Genomic DNA, 24536 nt, shown 5'->3' on the forward strand with positions numbered 1-24536 from the left:
TTCATATATAATATGTTATTAACCGTGGTATTTTGAGACAGATTACTTATGAAATTTTGAATAGACTGCATACGACTTAGCATTAGAGTAATTTACGATTTAATGAACTTGCGACTAGCCTTGCTAAAAATAATACCGTCGAGACCCGGCTAGCATGTAAACGCTTAGGCCAATCGCGTGCCACGGTCGACGGTTTTACCGGCGAAACCGCATCCACCCCGCTCTCTCGACATTACACCCTTACCAATGCTCGAGATAATAAACGCCACTTTTATTGCACTACCAGCATTATTATAACAACTTCTATCTATAATAATAATGTATGAAAATGCACCCAGAACCGGCTCAGACGATGATCGGTCCCTTCGCAATCGTGCTGCATATTATATACGAATTATGCGCAGGGGTTGTTGTTATTATTATTGTTATTACCATTACTGTGCACGTTTACCACCGACGATGGTTCCGATCGGCCTCAAGCTAAGGTATGAGAATTCGTTTTGATATTTTTTATATTTCATAACCAGGGAGGTGGGTACAACTTCCGAAAAATTATATTTTTCCATCGTGATATTATTATTTATAGTTGGTACCTATAATTTATTGATTAATTCGTTCGGATATGGTACGCTAAATACAAATTACAGGGGCGTATGCAAAATATACAGCAAGAACAAAAATTAATGTTATGGTATGTTTTTGAAAAGATGAATAAATGATTAGTACTTATATTTTAATATCAAACATCTTACCACCGTTTGTTTTTAAATTAATAAAAACATTTTTCTGAAAGTTTAAAACATGTTTAAATGTTTAATTTTGGTTTCAATATTATAAAACTAACCATAATATAAATTATGTAGATAGTCTACCAAAATCGTTGGATATATCTCTATTTATATTATACTAATTACCTACCATTACGTTAGCCGTTCATGGTCATCTATATTTTATTCTAATGTTTACGATACAAGAATATTTAAAGTATCGTATACCTACGTTTAGATTTAAAAAAAAAAATTTGTTAATATTAATATGAAATAAATATCAGTGTACTAATATAAATTAACATAAATAAATAGTATACGTTCTAGTACAAAAATCCATATGATTTCAACATAATAATATGTAACACATTATCGAGAAGGGTTTTGAATGTACCTACCTAAAATCATTACACTTATATAATATGTAATGTATGTATGTACTATTGCCTGTTGGAATAATAAATTACTATATTATAACTCAATGAGAAATAATAAATAACTGTTGGTTATTATTGTTAACTATAAAAACTAGGTAAGATGTTTAATATCAACAAATGATTAAGTAATATTATATATTAGTTATACACAAATCATTTTAAATAAATTAAATTTCAGTATTCAGATTTAGCTACTGTTACTTGGTATTTTTGAATAAATGACTGAAACATTAAAATGTATCTTAATATATTTCATAAGGTAGATATTTAGATGTAAAATATAAAACGTGTCAGTATTATGTTGCAGTAATATCGCCATGCTCATTAACACATCACATAATAATTATACAATGTTTCAAAAGAGAATATACCAGATTTACATAAGAAAACCGGTTTTGTCAGTGGCTGCCTGGTATGTTCTCTTTTGAAACAGGGTATAGTTACATATATTAATGTAAATTGTTTCATTTTACATGTATTTATAGAAAACAGTGACATAATAAAATTAAAAGTATATTCAAATTATTTTTGTTGAGCCACATGTAAACATTCTTTTTCATTTTCTTTTATAAATTATTTAGCTCTTTTCTTAAATAGGTACTTTGTTTTAATAATATGTAAAAATATGAATTCACGTAATATTGCTTATATACATAAACATGAAAACAGCAGACTTCAAATTTGTATACTTTATTTTTGTGATACAAGGGTTACCTACTCAAAAGTCATTTGAATAAAAACGACAACCGCACCGGAAAACCGGAAATATCGGTATAGTTTTTATCACGAGGGTAAAGCGGACATACGGTCTAATTTAGTTCCGCTTAGGTTCTATTCTCCAACTACTATAAAACTGAAATATGTTGTAGGAATGACAATATATACTACCTAACATTGATTGCCAGCTAAAGTGCTATGTCAAAGGTGAAATCTTAATGGATATTATATTAACCCCATTCTCCGATTTATTGACATTCGTAATAACATTTTACATTTTGGAACAAATCAAATTTAAACACATTGTTTATACTCTTTGTGTTAATCATTTGATGATGAATAACAATTAATATATTTCGATTTTTAAACTGTGAAACGTTAGATTTGATCATTAGTTTCCGAACAGTAAGAATAGTGTAGGTAACGATATAGAAATGATTTATTAATCACATTTTGTGCACAATATAAAACTCCTGTGACCTTCAAACCCATTTTTAATCTTTGAATAAATTCATTTTTAAGGGAATATTCTTATTATAATTTATAATCATTATAATATAACACTGTAAAAATGATATTGTATGACTGCATTATTTTTTGTTACATTCTTATCAAATTAAATAAAAAAAATCTACATTACAATTGTTATATAGACTGCAGATTACGTTTTAGAAATAAAATATTACATTTTAGTTTTATATAATTTAAATGAATATTTATTCATAAAACATTTATAGCATTCATAATGGAAATAAAATATGAAATAATAAAATGTACGTATGCAGAATAATAAAACAAAATTGTTCGTTTTTTGTATTGAACACGCGAAAACAATTCAAATTTATGTAACGTTCCTACATATTTTCTGATATCCATTACAGTTGTATATCTTACATAATTTATCAACATGTTGCGTGTAAATTAATTATAATAATAATAGCATATATTATGTATAAATATAAATTTGATAATTTATTCTAAAATGGTGTTTAAAGAATAGTTAATTTCGTTTTTATATTTTTTTTAATTAGATAATAAACAAAATATGTTAATTAACCACTATCTTATGTACCTATTTGTTTAATTTGTAAAATGTTAGAAGAATTATATTTTTTTATAAACAAAACTTTGAACGAAATTAGGTACCAACTGACAAGCCATTTTCGATTTTCAGTTTAGTATCTCACGGTACTCTATCATTTACTACATGCTAAAAGTAGTTTCACAACATTTAGAACTCATAATATCCACAGTTTAATGCTATATTATATAGATTACTGGCTGATCCCGTGTTTCTCGTTACCCGTTAAAAATGCCTACTCTATAAGAGACTGGCTTGTATAAATACGAGGAGTTGCACTTGGAGCGTAGGTACTCTATGTGAATAATATGTCTTATTTTTATTAATTAATTTTTATTTTTATTTCAGACACACCGATGAATGGTTTGTAATTGCAACTCAGCCTCCTTGGTTTGCGATTTGCAAAAATTAAATTTCTTGTATGTTTTATACCTGACCTGACGGATTAACCAATGTCAACAATAAACAAAAAAAAACCAATCTCTATTATTTACGTATATTAATATTGTTCTTATAACCGATAACAACCATTTATAAAAAAAAATTTAATTCGTAAATCTCAAAATCCCTGTTGGAGCACCTCCTCGAGTTGGACCTACCGGGTCCAATTATGAATCTAAATCATCCAGGGAACTGCTCGAACACTCAAAAACTTTCACCAAAATTGGTCAAACCGCTTTGGCAAGCATCAAAGATAGGTAGACAGTCATTCATTTTTATGTCTTTATGTACAAATATTTATCAAATTGTATTTACAATATTATGATGATAATTGATATTTTATCTTAAGATAAGATGAAGCTATCAGATGGAAGACTTTTTTTCAGTGTAGTAGTTCCAAATTAATATTTCAATGCTATAAATAAGTCCGAATTGTAAGTATATTTTTATATTTGTCAAAAACTATAAATGGGAAGGCAACTTTCCTTTGGATTAGTATTAAATATTTTCAAACATTTGGCAAAAAAAAAAATGTTATTAACGCTTTTTTCGTTATTATAATTAACTGAGTTATTTGTTAAACGAAACTAATCAAAATGTTAATTTACGTACATTTGTTTTACTAACCTGTTCAATAACTGAATTCCCAATAAAAAGTCTTATCGAAAATGATAAAATGATCATCTTTAAAAACTGTATTGTAAATTTGTAACAATTAAGTTTATCTTAAAGAAATAATAATTTTACTAAGGATAAACACATCAAGTATTCTTTTTGATGGCATACCTTTACAAAATTGAAGCTTTTATATTTGATCTGAAACATAACACTTCAAGAATTTCTAGTTTATGATGCTTGTGTATGAAAAACATACTGTGGTACTGTATATAGCGTGCGGTAATTTCTAAAAGAAATATATTAAATTTGAGTTTTCTTTAAAGCACAAAGATAGGTACTTATAGGAATTTCTATAATTGAATTTAAAACATTTTTAAACAACTTATGAAATTCCGTTTCCAATTGTATCATCAATTGGTAGTAAATAAACACTGGGAGGTAAACATAGTTTATAATTTATTGACAATGGGTTGCAACGCCATTTTTGTGTCTATGGCTAAATTAGGTGCACGCTTGTTCAAATAAAATTTAAATAATTAAAACGTGACGTGAAACATTTTTAATAATATTTCGTTGTTTTGTATACCGAAAGGAAATATTAATAATTATTATCAAATTTAAAAGAGAGATATTGCATAGGATTAATGGAACATTGTGACCATTCTACGATAACATTTATTCAGGCTTATACTGTGGTTATATTTTGAATACCGTGTATAAAGTAGACATCTGTACTGTGTAAATAAATGCTTCACAATCGATCATATCGAAAACTTTAATATATTTTCAAGAGTACCTTGATCCTTTTGAATGTAATCAATAGAGGGCCAAGGCAAACAGAAATTTACTTTTAAAACTTTTGATGAATAAGAGTTTCAGTCAATATAATATGAAAAAACTTCAGAGTATTTTTGATTAAACATAATATAAAACCAAGTCGATGAAGATATATTATTAGGAACGCGATATGAAAGATATAAAAAAGGAACATGAAAGTTTCGTAACACGGATAGAGAATAAAGTATATTTTACAAACATAATTGTTTCTGCAAATCGAAAAATATTCAAAATAAAAAATAAATAAATCATTAAAAAAAATATTTTTTAACAGTAAGTTATATAATTTTGATATTCATCATATAAAATTATCTTATAATAATATAAAAATATTTAACAACTAATACAACAAATATGGTAGACTATTTTGAATTTATTTCATAAAAATGTGACCTTATGCTCTATGTTTGTTATCAATTTCTGATGCCAAAATATAATCATCCGTGATGAAACATACGCATATAGTATGTATATAAAGTTGAATAAGAGAGAAATAGTATTTTATTTCATCATCAAATGATGGTGTTCAATATACTGTAGATATAACATTTTTTGTCAGCATACATTTTTATTTTTAAAGAAAATAAATAAATATGAATAACCACAAGGTAAATATAAAGAAAAGATTTTAATTGAAGTTTTTTAAATTTAATATATTTTTTTATCAATTGTTTAATCAAATTGTACTTTTGATTGAGAATATTAAACTAAAATATTAGTTCATTTATTTTTCTACATTACTATTGTTTATATACTTTTACTCAGATATAAATTTCAGAGTAAGTAGGTACATGCCAATTTGTTTTCTAAAAAAATGTAATTTAAAAAAAAAACAAGTATGAAAAATCGACTATTTCCAATTACTTATTAGAACAAAGAAATTTTTATTTTTACTAACTTAACGTATTTACATCTATGTTAAACTAACTATAAACTTGCTATTAAGATATATAATATTTTCAATCGTCTCAATGAGATAAATTTGGAATAAGTTATTCATCAATTTAAAATTATTTTTAATTCATGTGTAGTATACATATTTTGTTATTAAAAACGTCATAATGTGATGGGAAAAAAAATCTTTCCTAAATTCATGCTTTAAAATTTATATATAGAAAGTATGTGTGATAATATTTGATTTTATTCTTCGAATATATATTGAAAGATGTTTTATGTAGCCTATATTGGTATATAGCCTTTGTGTTTTCTGTATTTTCATTTTTTTTATTACTTTATTATTATTATTAATTTTTTTTTATATAGCATATGACCAAATCAAGTATGTACTAAAAGTGAACATTATCATATGAACGCTCATATTTTGAATATGAATTCAGTGCTTTTAGTTACAGTTGTTGTTTAAAATAGATAAATTAAATGAAATATACTATAATCTATATAGTCTACTTAAATGTCCCCAGACATCAACTAATATCAATAAAACAAAAATCAATAGGCCGTTTGAAAATATTAAAGTTAAGTCCATGTTTACTTGTAAACATAATTTTACCCTTGATTAATGTATTCAATATACAAATTAAATATTATTTTAAACTTAATTGAGTATAATGATAATTAACTATATTTTTAATAAATACTTGACGAATCAACAACATTTAAAAACATTATCCATTAGAAAGTTGTTTTAGAATTATAAATGTACTCATGCTACCTCAATAGTATATACATGATAGATTACAATCAACATAAATTAAAGTTAATCATACATTTTAAAATGAAAATCTATAAATAAATGTATTAGAATATGTTTTGAAAAAATATATGTATTAAATACTATTATCATTTATTTTACTTATATTATATTCATCATGTATACATATTTAATTTTAATGCAGTTGCTTTTTGACACTATAACTTAAATATTACTATGAGAAATTTTTTTTTTTTAATTATGATAACTTTATTTCCTTAACTTCTTTCCCTTGTGGTTTTCGTTTGGGTAAAATATTAATACAATGTTTGTAGGCATCGCGTGCTTTGAATCATTAACTGGGAGTGGGTCATATACAAACGATGATATAGCACGCCAACATGACTTTTGTTTTATGTTCGATTGACAGAATTTCAAGTTAAAAAATGCATTTATAATATGATAACGAGACTGGATTTAAAACTATGGAAATGTATTGTGGGATAAGAAAAAATTATATTTTTGAGCGTGATACCAAAGATGAACATCGGTTAATTACATTTAATCGGTATCAATTTGCTTCAATAATAATACATTGAGGGAAGTTATTTTTTCAATGTTAACAATTAAATTCTAAAATCATTTTTTACTTGAGTTTTTCTGATTTGAATTCTTAAACATAAAATAGTTATGATTTTTGTAAGAGATGTTTTATTTATTTGTTTACAGAAGACGTAACTTAATTACTTAAACATCAAAATTAACAGCTTTTAGATTCTGAGCAGTAAACTATTAACGTCATAATAATAATGATTTTGCTTATTTTTTTATCATTCAAAATAAATTAAACGTAGAAAGTAGAAGCTTGAAACAGTCTACTAACTATTACTTAATTTATCCTTTTCTATAAACAATGACATTTTCAGGATATTTAAACTTATTTTAAGCTATTTATTTATAGGTATTTTAAATTATCGAATGTTTTTAGTTTTTAACATAAATATGCTTTTAGACTGGGTACAACTTTTTTTCTAACCGATTTTTGAAAGGATTATTTTTCGTAACGCTTATTGTTTAATTCCATGGAAACACAAATCAACAACAAAAACAAAAAAACATTAAAATAAATTAAATTCCTAAAAAAGTTTAGCATGCTACTAGATAATTTTCCGCAGTATTATACAGAATAACAAATCTATGATTCCTCAGTTTTTCCTACAGAAGAAATATATCTAGTACTTATAGTAGCACGATACTTGTAATATACACGTAACAGAATTTTTTAAATAAATGTTGATATAATTGTTGTTCTCGCTCAAAAACCTTAACAATTTTAAACGAAGTTTCTCAGATATTTCACCTATATAGTAGTACCAATAAAAATTTACAAATACATAGAAATAGTTTTTATTAATTTTTTTAAAGCGTTTGAAGATCTAATTATAACAACGTTTCTAAAAATCAGAAGACATTTTCATTTCACACTTTGTTAAAATGGCTAATGACGTTTATTTTTAAAAAATAATTATTATTTCCCATTCTATTTCCGTGATGTGAATAATAAGTGATGACGATACCTAGGAAAGTAATACTATGTCATTATTTTAGGGACTGTAGAATCTTTGAAATTTTTTAAAACAATTTGCTATTGCATTGTACATAATATTATAGATTTATATTTTTACCTAATTTTGTTCATAAATAACTAACTCAATGTTCTATGTACTATATCATTTAATGAACTCATTTTTTTTTGAATACTTATATTTTAATCTAATACGGGACAGTTGATGGCCATATTAGACGCTTATTACTGGTTGATATTTTGGCATTCATACACATTGCACTCATTCAATGACATTTTTTTAAAGAGTCATGTGTAGCCTTGTAGGTAAAATGATTTAAGAGTTGTGACGTCCAAAAATAAATAGATGCAATATTCTTGTATTTTTATATTCAAGTATAATACGCTGAAATTAAGTGTATTCAATCAAAATGAAAATTAATAATTACTCTAAAAAATGTCGTTAAAACATAAGATTTCATTGACATTATATGAACATATTTCATACTTTATACAAACGACCTATATCTACCATTATGTTTCTTGATAATTAAAAAAATTCTAAAAACTATTTAAATAAGTTCAACACGGGTGATGACAGATTTTCGTAAAAATACATGAGTAGTGTTATATTTTTCCAAGTTTTGTTAAAAATCAGTATTGGATGAGTTTTATATACAAACGAAATTTTTAAATTAACAATAAGAATACAGATATACATATAAGAGTGTAACTATAATGATAGAGGGGAATGAATCACAAGTTAAATATAGTAGGTATAGATTCATATATTAAATCTTCCATTAAAAAAAAAAATATACATATATTTTTCTTCTGCTCATGCTTAATAATGATACTGTAATAGTGTAATGACGTATCTATCACCATTTTCAAAGCCTTAGTTTCAAATTTAGTTAACTATACGTTATTATGATTGAGTGACTTAAAAATAAAATGATCATTTATTTTGTGGATTATTATTTTATTTAATACTAAAAAATTTATAAGTGATAATATCTTGTAATACATTATTATTATTTATTTGTATAGACTTAAATGAATCAAAGATATTATCATATTTATAGTTACATAAAATAATATACGTAATGCAATTAACTAATGATAACAAACATATTTTAAACAGTTATGATAATAATTACATTATAAATAACAAATGGGAATTTCTAACAGTAATATGTAATAAATTATAATCAATCTTATTTAGACTCGTAACTGCGCCGCAGTGGTTTGTCAATTATTTGACTTACTATAAAAGCAGAATATAGGCGCGTTATGTTATTTTGTTATATTGTTTTGAGTTTTCCTGCGGTATACAATCAATAAGATTAAATAGACAGTGTACTCAAAATAAAGAACTATAGGTATCACATTATTTGAAATGCCGTTAATACCTATATGTAGTGGAGTATATTAAACTGTTTCAATTGTTCAACCCTGACGGGTGCTCTTAACGCCCAGGAAAAATAACGGCTTCAGAATAATATAGCGTAAGCTTTCAAACTAATAATAAAAACTATTGACTATTGAGTTTTCTTCACCCGAGGCCAGTTGAGTTGAAATTGTAGAAACTTTTATCATGACCGTTTATTTGTAATCCTTAAAATTATAAAATTCGTTATTAAAAGTTAATAACTAGGTATAATATTGATATTAGTAGTTGGCATGTATATAAAATAAATAATTGTGTATGTTGTGTATTGTCATTTGTCGCTGCCTATTTTACGCAATAATGAACAATGTACTTATACCTAACCAATTACCTAGCATCTTAATTAAAGACGATAATAATACGACATATCTAAAGCGTCAACTGTGAAGTATAGAAAAATTAAGGTACTACAATACATTTTAATAAAACTTGTTGCATATTTTTTTCTATTAATATTTTCTGTCTATCTTTCTAACTTTCTTTTATGAACTCGTAAATATATACAGCTTAAATAGTTATGTAGATGATAAGATTTTTTTTTACATAATACGAGACGAGTTATATTTAAAAACAATCAAAATTGGAGGTGGCAAGTTATGAATTGGGGTGAGAGAAAATGGGGAAATATTCGTGCAAAACATTCTGTAAACTCCACGAGTCACCTCCGAAGACAACGATCATGTGATAATTCAAAACGTTACGTTATTGTTGAGGAATTATTGTAGGTATTTAATGTAATGAGGTATAAGTAGTGCGTCTAACAATATCGTTTTGTGTATTAAATACCTGACGTTATACTTTGAAGTATTATTTTTAAATAAAATAATAAATCTAAAAATAAAAAATAAAAAGTTATTTTAGTATAAATATTTTTATGATTGATTCATTAATGTTGGATATTTGGATATATGCTGGGATATCGTTGATGCTTTTTATTTCCAAATAAGTTCGTTTGTATTTATTTAATAATACAGCTATAAGTATATATTTATAAGTATATAATTGTATAAAACTCATAAGCTAATGGCCTATGCTGCCGAAGCTGTAACGAACAATTAAAAAAAAAAAAAATAATAATACAGCTATTCCACCGAAGCTATATAAGAATATATGCCGAATCCGCAGGCCAGATTAGAATATGGTAGGAAAACCAGAGCCTCGCTTAAGGCCCACACTTTTTTAACAGCATTATTGCTCAGAATTGTCCTATTTCTATTAATTATTTTTAATTATTTTTTTGATTTTAATTTTGATTTCAAATTAATGATGCTGTAAATTAAATTCAAACTATAACTTATCCTAATATGAAGTTTTGTTTAATAAAAGGCTGTAAATCTACTTCAACCCAATTAGACATATTATACACGTATAATATATATTGAGTACCTATTAATATTTTCTTTTTGTCCTTCTGAAAATATACGATTAATAAGTCTAGTTTTTTAGATGTCATAAAATGTATAGTAGTTAAAAATTGTAATTTTGAAATGCAATTAAAATTATGTCGTATAATTTTGTATTGCTAAATATGTTTGAAAATATTAATATATTTTTATGATGATTAAACATCTCTGAAAAATGAAAATAGAAAACAATGCAACTAGTTCTTTATTTACTTGCGATGGACTCATTTTGGATAATGTGAATATATAAAATATTTAAAAAAAGAAGAAAATATGACATTTCAAAAGACATAATTAGTTAAATGAATTACTTCCATATACCACTTTCTAGGTTAGTTATATCATGGTGTTGTATATGTTTCTACTTTAGTTCTTGTAAAATAACTTGAAGATACCCTTTCTAGCCAGAGGAATTTAATATGAACAATTACGCTAAAATGACATTAGTAATCAATGAAAGATAATGTTAAATGTATTCTGTGTATGTTACCTATCATTAATTCATCACTAAACCGTCATGTGTATGACTTTCTTCTATTTATAAATCGCTTAGACCTAAATCAATCGAAATCTACAAATCCAAAAAAATTAAACTTTAAACGAAATTATATTTGTATTAATACGTCATCAATGAATTGTCATTCAATGACTTTATTTCGTGATTGAAATGTATTGATTTTGAATCATGGCTATAAAAGCCAGAAGTACGAACAAATAATGTTTCCTGTCATATGTTCAAAGAAGTAAGAACCACATGCGTGTTTTTCGAATACTCGTCAGAGCGTATTTATTTAATGCATTTTGGCTTCCTCTTTCGGTATTTTTTATTATTCTTTGCTTTTTTTTAAGTTAAAGACTAGAAAGATATAAACGATGTCCATTATTTTGGAGACAAAATAGGTAATGATTGATGAAAAGGTAATTCAAAGAATTATCAAATGTTGTACACTGAAAGTGTCTAATGAACAAAGCTTACCAACAAGATTTTAATGACTTTCGTCCTTTTGTATTTTTTCATCAGGTCGTTAAATAATCAAGATATCGAATTTCGTCACAACCTTTACTCAGTCTTATTTATAAAAGTCGGAAATTATTATAATTATTATTATAAATGTCACATTTTACATTTTACATAGATTTGTGTGTAATGAAGTGTTAAAACAATTTTATGAATAAACACTGAATTGGAATAAGTCGTTTACCAGATTTAATTACAAAATTTACATACTATTTCAGAAGACAAAAATGTAATATTATATTTCTTGAAGAATAAAATATTTAAATTTAATTTTTCCATTTTATGGATTTTAATTATTCAAGGATTCAATCATAATAAGTATATTGTACCAATGCAACTAGACATTAAATTCATTGTATACCTATACCTATTTGTTTTTTTTATGCATAAGAACAGTTCAGTTTCCTGAGATCCCACAAGAGGGACTTAGTATTGCCTAGTATTCTTTTTTTGAGAAATAAAATAAAATAAATAGTTAAATATTATAATATGATATAGTTCATAAATTATAATAAATATAAATGGTAATTTATTATTATGTAGTTATTATAGTTATTATAGTTTTATATGTATTATAAATTATAATGTACCTATATCCTATAGTATATTTATGATGAGTTATACAATATGAAGTCAATATAAACGCGCAGCAAATCCTCGATGTTAGGTTGCTAAACACACAACACGAAGCAAAAAAATGTAAGTGATAAACTTTTTACTTTCCACTTAATTGTAATGTGTTCCTGCCAATAAATAACACAGTGAATTATTACACACAGTAATAAGAAGTAATAAACAAAAAATATAGTGCAGCCAGGAATATTGTATATGTGACATAAATGATCACGACCCCCCCCCCCCCCGCCGCCACTAAAAACACATATCCGGATGATGCCAGACCGAACAGACCGATATTTATTATAGATAGGCTCTGTATGCAACGGTCAACGACCGACGAATGCAGACCACCCCAGGACCAAAGTAAAAAACATGATTGTCATGTTACTAGTGAACGACGTACCGCTGAAAAATCACAGGCAAATTCACAATAATTTACACATTTTCAATCAACTTATTTATTATATTATCAATATCATCCAAAATGGTAAATTGTTGATGGGAAGGAATATTCATGAGTAAATAGACCTGTTTTGCAGAATTTAAAAATATGATTTGTGTTCGTTTATAGCAAAATACCAAAACAATTTGTTTACCTAAGACAATGCAAATGATATTAAAACAAAATATAATATGTTGTTGGACCAGATTTTTTAAGAAGTTATTTTTTTTAAACATTATACATACCTACTGTTCTTTATTTGAGACATTATTACAGAACAAAGTATTCTATATTAAATAATAATAAATTAAATACTTCTATACCTAGGTGGAGGGTACCACTTTTTCAACCAAATAAGACATATCACTACGTTTCCTACATAAAAATGTCCGTATTTTAAAGCTGTTATGTGGAAAGTTCATTTAAATACTTTAATATATTGAAAACCAGTATACTGTACATTTCAAAAAATATTTTTTTATAAAATTATATAATTTGCTTGTTTATAAATCGCCGGAAGCTTAAACTATAACAAACACAATAGTTATACACCAATAAAGTAAACAAAAGGAGAAATATAAGTAAAATAAAATATACATACTACACAGCAAAAACAAATAAATACAACAATAGATTAAATAGATGTAACGATGTATTGAATCATATTGAAAATCAGTATAAATTATTTAAACATAAGAATGGATTTTTTTCGTAGATAGGCTATCCTCAAAATGTCAAATTTAGTTTTTTCCATACAAAAATAGTCTTACATAATGGAGAGCGTGTGCTATAAATTATTATCCATGTATTAACGATTTAAATAAAAAAACCAGCACATCACCGATGATACAACGATGGAACTCCAAGTTGATTAGAGAGAGAAAGTGAATGTCATAAATGTTAGAATTTAGTAGACTATTATAGATAAATACCATATCAAAATATAACTGTCTAGATTCTAAAGAAAAAATATTAGAAAAATAAATAATGATTCATATTTATCGTATGTTATATCAGGGAAAAAATTCAACCGAAACTTCGAGGAGAAATATGTATTTATATGAAATAATATTCACACGAAATATTTTGAATACCTATAATTAATATTTTTTGAATAAAAACAAATTATAAAAATAATTTAATGAAAAACCGTTAAATAACAATAAGAAATCGTAAGTGGCTTTACGCTAAACTTGTTTCCAAAATTTCGATACAAAAAATGTATGGTTAATTCTACATTAAATTGTCATCTAAGGTATTCAAATTAATTAATTTTAAATTACAAACTAATCTAAAATTGTTCGAGGTTTTCACAAATTTAGTTAAAATGTGTACCTTTTATTACATTTTCAATCTTTTTGACTGAAGAAAAAAAATATATCAAAATAAATAAATTTAAAAAAATACTCACATCATTGTTAACCAATATATTCCAGAACCTAAAATGTACAAATTCGACAAAAATATTTATTTATACTTAGCATTATGAAAAATATTTTTTTAAGAATTGTATTTAAATTCCTTATTTGTAATGAGATTAAATTATTTAGGTAGCATTTGTTTTAGTACAATTTTTCAACAATATACCCTGTATTATACAGCCTAAATACACCATATTATAATATAACATCATAAGAATTTTTTTCTTTTGGAAAAACAATAAATTACAATATTAATTACAATATTAAACAGAAAAATAAAAATTATAGTTTTCAGTCTGGTAGTTTTAGGTACAAACAATAAATTTTCTGTGAAAAGAAATCACATTAAACAACCTATCAGCGATAGCATTATAATGTACTGTACGTGAATCATATTATTGGAAATATATACAGAGTGATCCAATCAGTATACTCACTCTCCTTTTTTTCTTTAATAATGAAGTTTTTCAAAATCTGATTTTTGGAATCTTTAAATATACACAAAGACCATAATATTTTCATATTCTTGAGATTTTTTTGTACCACTTAAGGAGTGTCCTGTGGTGATACAAACTTTTGTTTTTCAAATGAGAACCAAATTTTTTTACTCTAAATTATTTAGCGGAAAATTTTTTTGAGAATTTTGGTGTATTGAAATCAAGGAAAGAGAGAAGGATAATGCTTATACAATATACGTTGTTATTTATAGTCTATACACATAATATAAAATATTACATCATTTTATATTTATTTAGTCAGACACTTAGGTAAATAGCAAGTAAAATCCTTCTTGATTTATTTAATTATTTTTCTTATTCCATGTGTAGAACTGTATAAGTATATCCCTGTTATGGACTATTATCCTTAGTATAAATTGTCCAATAACTAGGAAATCACTCGTTTGAATTTTGAATTCGATGCATCAAAATTCTCAAAAAATTATCCACTAAATAATTTAAAGAAAAAAAGTAGAGTTTTTATTTGAAAAACAAAGGTTCGTATCGCCACAGGACACTCCTTAATTGGCACAAAAAAATCTCAAGAATATGACAATATGGTCTTTGAGTATAATTAAAGATTTTGAAAAAACTTCATCATTAAAGAAAAAAAGAGGGGCGAGTACACTTGTTGGATCACTCCATATATAATATTTTAAGTATGTTAAATGTATAATAACTAAAATGTATATTGTATTCTATTTATTATAAATATTTACGTCTTAATGTATTTTAACATTGTTTAAAATATAAATTACCTATTAATACTTATTAAAAATAAGAACTCATTATTCCGTCTGTAGCTTTTACTATTTTTTTTAATAAAGATTTTAATATTACAGTAGGTATTGGTACATTAGAAAAATTAATCATTGTGTGAAGTAAATTGTATGTACCAAAATTCAAATATTGTGTGTGAATACTTGTCAAAATTTAAGTTTAACTTTAAATAAGACCACAAAAACGCTAAGCATTCTCATTACATTCAACTTTACCAACCAAAGAACCATTATGTTTCAACTTTCGATCATTTTTTACTCCGAGTCAATGACGATGACAAAAGCTGACTTTTCAAATTAAGGATCCAAAACTTTTGTAATCAATATTGCTTTCGAGGTGAATGCCATTCTAATATTAGAATATATTCATAAACATATATTTACTATGTTATACATAAATACATTAATATGCGTTATATCGTATTTACAAATTGAATTACTAAGATTAATATGTCTAACTTTTCTATTGAATAATATTACTCAAAGGAAAATACTGCCTACTGTGTAACGTAGTCGTAACTCGTAAGGATAATAATATGTTCATTGTTCATGTCTAATACGTCATGTATCAAATTATTGATTTAAATTGAACTCAAGTTTTTATTGCAAAGTGTATACAGTTTATGATTAGTAGGAAGTTATTGACAACATTTATTAAAACGTTAAATATCTCAAATTATAAATATTAACTATTATTTTAATTAAATTAAATAATTTACACAAAAACTGAACAGCACTTGAATGAGAATAAAATTGTTAAAAAGTAATGGCTATGGTAGATGTATGTACGACGTACAATGTACGTACATATATATATATATATATGTATCAAATGTTTCAAATAATAAGACAAAACGAATATATTATTGTACTATTTACATTTTTGCTGATTGAGAGGAACCATTGACTAATGGAATGTGACATTGCAAATTGTGATTTATAATAAATTACATAGAAAATATTTTTATTTGTAAGAATATATTTATATATAAATAATTTGCATCTAATGGTATGATATTTTGCATATCTTCCTTACATCTTACTCTTTTAACTCTTTTAACTGCAGAATACATTTTTTTCTATTTAACATGCAATTATTTATTTTATAATCAATGCAAAGTCAGAAATGAAAAGGCGTACACGAATGTCTGAAAAAAAAGTGAAAATATATTATGCACGAGAAAACTAATGTAAACAAATTATTCGCATAATATAAAGTTCTTCGAATACCAAATAACAACGTCAAATAAATTATACGCCAATCTAAAAAAAGCTTTTATTATGATTCTCTGTTTATATAAAACCAAACGTCATAACTCTCCAGTACATATATAGGGTTTGTTTATTTTACTGTTTCTAATAATTAACTTATATTCTTATAATATTATAGTGGCTAATCATGTTCTACATTAACCGTTAATAAGAGTCTATATCGTTCATCAATATTTAATATATTACGTAAAATATGGGTACCTACTAGTGTAATATTCAAAAATTATAATGCACGTATTTTTATATTATGTATGACTACTTTTATATGACAGAATTCTCTTGTTAATGCAAGTCATAGTTTTTATAAATCTTAAAAAAATGCGAGTTGACCAACAATGCACACATAAATACGAATGTAACTTAAATTGTCAATGACGTTGTTTCGGGTCAGCCTATCTATTTTTCCCACCATCTATGTCGTAAAAAGCAATATCTTTATTTATTTTATAACTAGTTTCTTGTGCTCGTATCTATTTTGTTTTTTGTTTTTTGGCTAGTGGGTACCTACCATGTTTTATTTTACAAAATCATTTTGACGTAGGTAATATGTTATTTTTATCGAGTGATATTTGAATTTGTATTAATTCAACAAATAAATATACATTTCATATAATCTTAATTTTAGTTAAACAACAATAAAAAATAAAATCATCCCAATAAGTGTGGGATAGTGTTTATGGACAAACTTTGACAGCGTCAAAAAATTATATTTTATTTATAATTTTTCTGTTGATACATTTACAGTAGATACACTGTGCTATTGAATAATATTCAACAAGTGAACTCGTTGTTTACAATCAGTGCGTTATTTTAAAATGGTTGAACAGAACGTAGGATAGAGAATTTTCTATAAGTACCACGTTTGGCTTAACATCAATGAGGATAGAAAGTTCTTGCATACTTTTACTGTTCAGATATATGTATACAGATCAAGATTGACGCTTGTAGTCAGATCGGCTATTTACAAAAATGCAACACAGACGATTATTTATAAAACTATTTTGAATACATACGTTTTAAATATTATTATGATTATTAAAATTGTTGTTGTAAAAATTTCCTTTATTAATTACAAAATAATGGCGTGATAATTGACAGCAAAAATATGGTTTTAAATTTTATATTTTATAAAAGTTGTTAAACAAGAAAGCTATATGACTTAATGGAGGAAATAATGTTAATGATAACGGTAAAAATAGCATTATAGATAAATAGATAATATCTACTGTATAATATATAGATTGGCTAAAGATGAGCCTAAACAATATTTAGTTTACTTATTACTAAAATATACACTATTAAAATAACTACCAGTTCAAATTTTTTCTGTTATATATTACAATGTATTAATTTAAAGTATAAACTAGTTGTATTAGAAAATATCAATACATCTGGAACTTAATATTTAATGATTGTAATTATAAATTCATAAGAATAAAATGAAAAATACTTATATTTTCTTACAATGTTGTTGTTTAATCACAATACAATATCAAATTGAAAAAATAGTTTAGGTGAATAATGACAAACTAAAAAAATGAAAATGTATAACATTTAAAGCTACTTAAATGTGCCATAGTTAAATTTTATGCTTCATAGTAAAATTAGATTTGCAAAAAAGTAAGTAAATTATAAACACTCACTTAATCATTTGACAGGTGTGAGTTAACAGTGCAGCGTGAGACTCTGTATCTTTTTGTCACATGATTCTTATACTATGATATCTGAAAAAAAAAATTTTGAAATTCCATTATATATTGGCTATATTCTATAAAACATAGTACGAAAGACATTTTAGAGCAAGCATTTAATTTTTTAATACTTTGTTAGAGATTATATTTAATAATTTTGTTGTCACAGTAAAATATAATAATATAATATAGTATAATACGCTATAGCTATTACAAATAATACATGCTTTTTCACCAGGGTTAAAAAAATGTTATCGTGTAACAGTTAAAATGATAAACACGTTTTGTATTGTACGATTATACTGAAAACGTTTGTGTACTATACGGTAGTATTCAAATCCCTGAATAGTTGTATCAAATAATATTTTGATCAAATGAAAATTGGGATATTTTGTGACAGGTTAAAGGATTATCCATAAAATTGAAAATGGTTTACCGAATTTTTGTTGTAATACATTTATTTTAAATACCTATACCTAATACATACAAATGAAAATAAAAACAATCGTGATTTAAAAAAAAAACAAGTAAAATATTTATAACTATAATTTATTTTTACATATAAATATATTGCCAATCGATTGAATTTAACTTGAAAATAATTTTAAAAATGATTAATAATTTATTTGCAGTTTATTTTTATAGTAAACTTGCTCAGATATAGCCCACCCAAATAGAGTAACCTGTAATACATTCGGGAATAGTCAGATTTGTTAATTATCTGGTTTACTTTTCATATTCATGATTCTTGTTGAAAAAAAAGAATTTCATTAGTATCACAATTTCATGAAAAAAATCTGTTTATTTCTACGAAATATATATCTTTCACGGATGCTTATCATATTCATCGTTCAGACATGCAGATCACACTCTATTATAATAGTGCTGAGAACAGAAAACCAGCGCGAAAATCGAAATAGTATTAAAACTTTTGGATGCATAAATCGTTATGTTTAAAAATTGAAATTCGAATAATATTATTTAGGCATCTGAAATCCCAGGACCATATTTTCCGCCCAATCGGTTGTTTTAATTTTTTATTTGATAAATTGAAGCTTTCATTCCCATAACTCTACTGTAGGTGTTACGTGATGATAAGTGGTCATTATTTTGTAGAATATACATGTAGTATTTGTGAACGGGTTCAACTTTTAGATTGATGGGCTTCGATTTGTCAGCTCCAATAACCATGTTTGACAAATTAAATGACAAACGATACAGCGTCTGTGGCCACCTACTTGGAGAAATTACTCTTGTTAATTAATCTTCGTTAAACACAAGAGAATATAATATAGCTGAGCATAATTATTATTTAGGTACAAGGCTTCTCGGAGTAACAATAAATTAAAAAAGAACCCATTAAAAATTTTTGAATATTTAAAAAAAAAAACCATAAAAATCTCACTAGAAAGTAAAACATTTTAGGAATTACAAAATATATTAAACTGAAGAGTTCCTGATGATTATATTATGCTTGATGTAGTGGTGTTAAATTTAAGAATAGGTACTATGCATGCATCTATTGTTACAATGTTACCACCGTCGGATGTAATGTCCGAAATACTATACTTAACGATAAATCAAGTGTTACTGAGCAATTCACATTATTGCTTTTCAGCTTTAATTATATATTATATATAAAAAAGAAGAAAGAGTGATCGTTTCTATAATAATTTATAAATCCTATTTAAGATTTCAAGACTGGAAAGAAAAAACAATTGGTCTTACGCCAATCAGTTATTAACGAATTCAATCCATGGTTTAAGCAAGAAATACACACATAATAAAAAATATATAATTTGATTGTTATACATTCAATAAAATAACACTGCTATATGAGCATTTCAATAAGTGATATACTTATATAGTGACAGTATTTCCCAATCTCATTTTAAAATTTAACATTTAATAAAAATAATTATAAACTATAAGTATATCATTATGACATTAAAAATACGGACTTCAACAAATAGATTGAACGGAATGAAATACGATTTGTTTTTAATACCTAATATAAAGAAGGAAACAGTTTTGATGGATTTAAAGATCAAAACTAGAACATAAATTCGTCATTATAAACATTAAATAGTTATAATTGTAATTTGTTGTTTTACGTAAGTCATATAAAATAAACATAAATTTGATGACTAAATACAAAATATTAGATGATTACATTATAGTGTTGGTTGTCGGCATGCATAGTATTCAACAACCGTAATTAGCATTTTGTTCAAAAATAAATACTAACAATAATTATTACAAATTACAAACAATTCCAATAAGGTTAAAAAAAATATTCTCGAATAAATGAAAAAGTATGAAAATTAAAAATTTGATTTATTTATCTAAAATAAAACAAATAAGATTTTGAAATATCCAATGGGTATGCCTACTTTTGCAACATACATGTCCGTTCGTGAAACCGTTATTTATCAATTAAACATTATTATTATTATTATTATTATTATTATTTTTAATATCATTAATGCAACATGTACTACAATAGTATAGGAATGTATTTTTTATACATTGTAAAATTCACAGAAAAAAAAATAGTACAATAATTGTACTGATAAGATTTAACATTGTTTTGTTAGTTCGTTTCCATTTGTTTTTATTTTTTTTTTTTTTTTGTACATTAGTGAGAGATGACATAGTACAAAATATGAACAAAAGAATTTTTACTTATGATGGAAAAGACAGCATTGAATTGGACTGAAACGCATTCAAACAAAAAGGGGCACAGTGGTGATTGATGCGTTGTATCCTGCCAGATGATGAAATATAATATTATGGTTTAGTTTCACTGCCTGAACAGTGTTTATAAGCGCGTTGCTTCCGATGTCATTTTATTTACTGTTGTAAAATTTATTTATCAAAATAACAACTTAGGTGTACTAATCTGCTAGATGTTTCCAGCAACATTCACAAATTAAATTCAGAATCGGCAGTGAGTACCAATATATTGAGGGTTGCGCTATTCAACTGTTGTCTGTTACATTGACTATGCAAGCCAACCTTAGATGTTTTATTCAATTTCTTTCTACGTTTTTATAATATTAACCAGCACTGCACAAGAAGGAACTACTACAATGGAAAATATATAGTCAGCGTTTGATAAAATATGTAACCCAGCCAATGTGTTATAAGAGCTTTTTAAAATATAAATTCCCATTAACAGTTTTTTAGATACTTAACGAAGCAATGAATATACCAGTTCTACAATGTTGCGTATTTTTTTTTATGACTGACACACATTTTATAATAGATGAAATGCTATGATCTTCAATGTCAAAGTTTAATATTGGTGGAAAATAATATTTAATTGGAAATTTGAAAGACACTAACAATTTTAATTATTTTGTTGTAATTAAAAAAAAAATATTATTCCTATGAACTAGAAACGTGAGTCATTATGTTTATTAGTATATACTTGTTTAATTTTCAAAATATTTAGTTGGATAGTAAGATATTTGTTTTTGTAAAATTATATTCAACCTACCTACTTTATTACCAATAGCAATTTACATAAGTGTAGCGTACTAAAATACAGACTGATAGACCGTCTCCGCTCAGAACCGTTTTTCGTATACAATGATTAATTGAATTCAATTTTAACACATCCATTACAGTGACGAGAAATACTTGACACGTGCAGCAGGTAAACCTCCCAGGTTTTTTTTTTTTTAGTTACTTAGGTACAATTTTCATTGATTCTCCATGTTTGTGTAGTTTCGTATTTTAGTTTTAGAATTTAGTATATAATATATTTGTGATTTTATTGTATTTGCATTTGATGAAAAAAAATATTTGAGATATTTTGTCAAGAGGGATTGAACGAAATGTAAAATAGCCAGTAAAGAATCATAGATAGAATCAATAACAATGTATAGTTTATTAAACCGACATTATACGGTTTCAGAGTATATTGCACATCATTATTAACTCGAACACAACAAATCATGGACAGATATTTTCCAATAGCTCCTAGAATTCTAAATAGATGTGACAATGATAAATATAACTAATTAATCAGCTGCAGTAATGTAATATAGTTGTGTAAATTTAGTTTAATTTATTCTATATGTCTGTGCAGTGACATATTATTGTATTGATAATATTACTAAAACGGGACGTCATATTATAATGCACAATATCATTAATTTAGATGTCTCGGTTCAATATAATTTTCCTGACTGTGTATACCTAACCATTTTGTTCGTTTATATCACTCACCGAAGAATGAAACAAAACTTCTCCACAATTAATAATGTAATATACAGTGTAATATAATTCATATTATAATTAATATGTCTTTAAAATAAACACTTTCAACACTTACGTAAACCTGCTATTTCCGCATGACCTATAAATTGATGTTATTTTTATAGTGTCAAGTTTTTCACAAAGTAGTCTTCTGTTTTAATTTTTTTGTTTTTAAACTAACCATTATTTTAAGGCAAAACTTTTTACGATTTATTATCAACTTTACAACTAAATTCAGAAAGAATAATTAATGTAACCTACAGAAAACATCCTGTTTTGTTATTCTAAAAATTTGATTTCATAAATTCGTGAATTGTTTGTAATATCATGTGATTAGAAAATAATTCCTTTTTTGTATGCAAATGATGAATAATTATAAATAATATCATCAGTCGTTTATGAACATTTCGTAAACAAATACGTATAGGTTTGTGTTTTTTGTATAAATAGATGTTATGATAGTTATCTCCGAGTGTATTTATTATTACAAAATGATAAATGGAAATTTGTCAGGTCAAACCGAGGTATAGGAACAAACCATTAACGCCGTATAACGTCAAACTTTTTGTTGAATATGGTTACTAGTAGTGACGGGGTGAAAAGTTTCAGAGGTAGAGTCCTTTAGTAGTGATATAATATTGTTATTAAAATATATCAGTCAAAAAATGTCAGCACAAGAGTATTGACATTTCAAATTTATTGGGGTTCGATGGGGCTCCTCTATACCGACGACGACATCGGGGAAATTAAATACGGCCGACTTGTCCGTATAAATAAATATTGATGCGCTCACCGGAAGTGTGTCCCTAATAGTGGGTGTGAGAAAATCGATATGTATTCATACCTTATTTTTTAAATATTTTTTTTTATTTTATATATTTATGTTCCATATAATTTTTATTACATGCATTTTTTCAACAAGCGTTAAAACCATCTACGGGTGTCATTTATGTGTGTTTTTCCGTGCATATTTTAATAAATATAAAATAATTTAAAGAAGTCACATATAACCATTCACAATAACTTGTTAGTAGATTGGACGAGGCAAAAATGTTATTTGGATGGTTTTTTTTTATTTCCATTACTTTTTATTAAGGGTTAGTACACAGTTTAATTGAATTTTATTTTATTAGGAAAAAAATACCGATAATATAAATGAATGCCTTGGTATATAACATTATCATGATCATTGCTCATTGAGTAAGTCATTGATATAATATAAAACAATTATTATTTGAGATTAAGTATGTGACGGGTCAGAAACCATATGAACATTTTTATTATTTGAGATTTATTTTATTAAACTAAATAAACTAACTATTTCGTGAAAATAGTATTGTACATAACATATTACCGTTATATTAAATACGAAGGTTTAAAATGCATAATGCTTGATTCAAAAAAACCTGAGTAGGTATACATATTTTAAGTCCAGTAGTGCATGTAAAACAATTAAAGCCATATAAGGCTTGGACCATTCCACACAAAAGGCAAATCTATCCATCGAATAAATTTAAGCACAACTCTGAAATTACTGTAATAAATTTACATGAATTAATTTGACTA

The 24536-nt window shown here is 25.5% G+C and overlaps 1 protein-coding gene across 6 annotated transcripts in view; it reads right to left on the reverse strand.

Annotated features, from left to right (window-relative positions):
* The window catches only part of LOC111032710 (small conductance calcium-activated potassium channel protein 2), a 261206-nt gene that overhangs the window by 153460 nt on the left and 83210 nt on the right, over nt 1-24536 (reverse strand). For all 6 annotated transcript variants that reach the window (XM_022313151.1, XM_022313148.1, XM_022313152.1 and 3 more), the window contains one exon: nt 18657-18737. The gene's annotated coding sequence lies outside the window, so the exon portion shown is untranslated. The remainder of the gene's footprint in view (nt 1-18656; nt 18738-24536) is intronic.

The sequence above is a fragment of the Myzus persicae genome, unplaced genomic scaffold, assembly GCF_001856785.1.
Source record: "Myzus persicae strain clone G006 unplaced genomic scaffold, MPER_G0061.0, whole genome shotgun sequence".
Lineage (NCBI taxonomy): Eukaryota > Metazoa > Arthropoda > Insecta > Hemiptera > Aphididae > Myzus > Myzus persicae.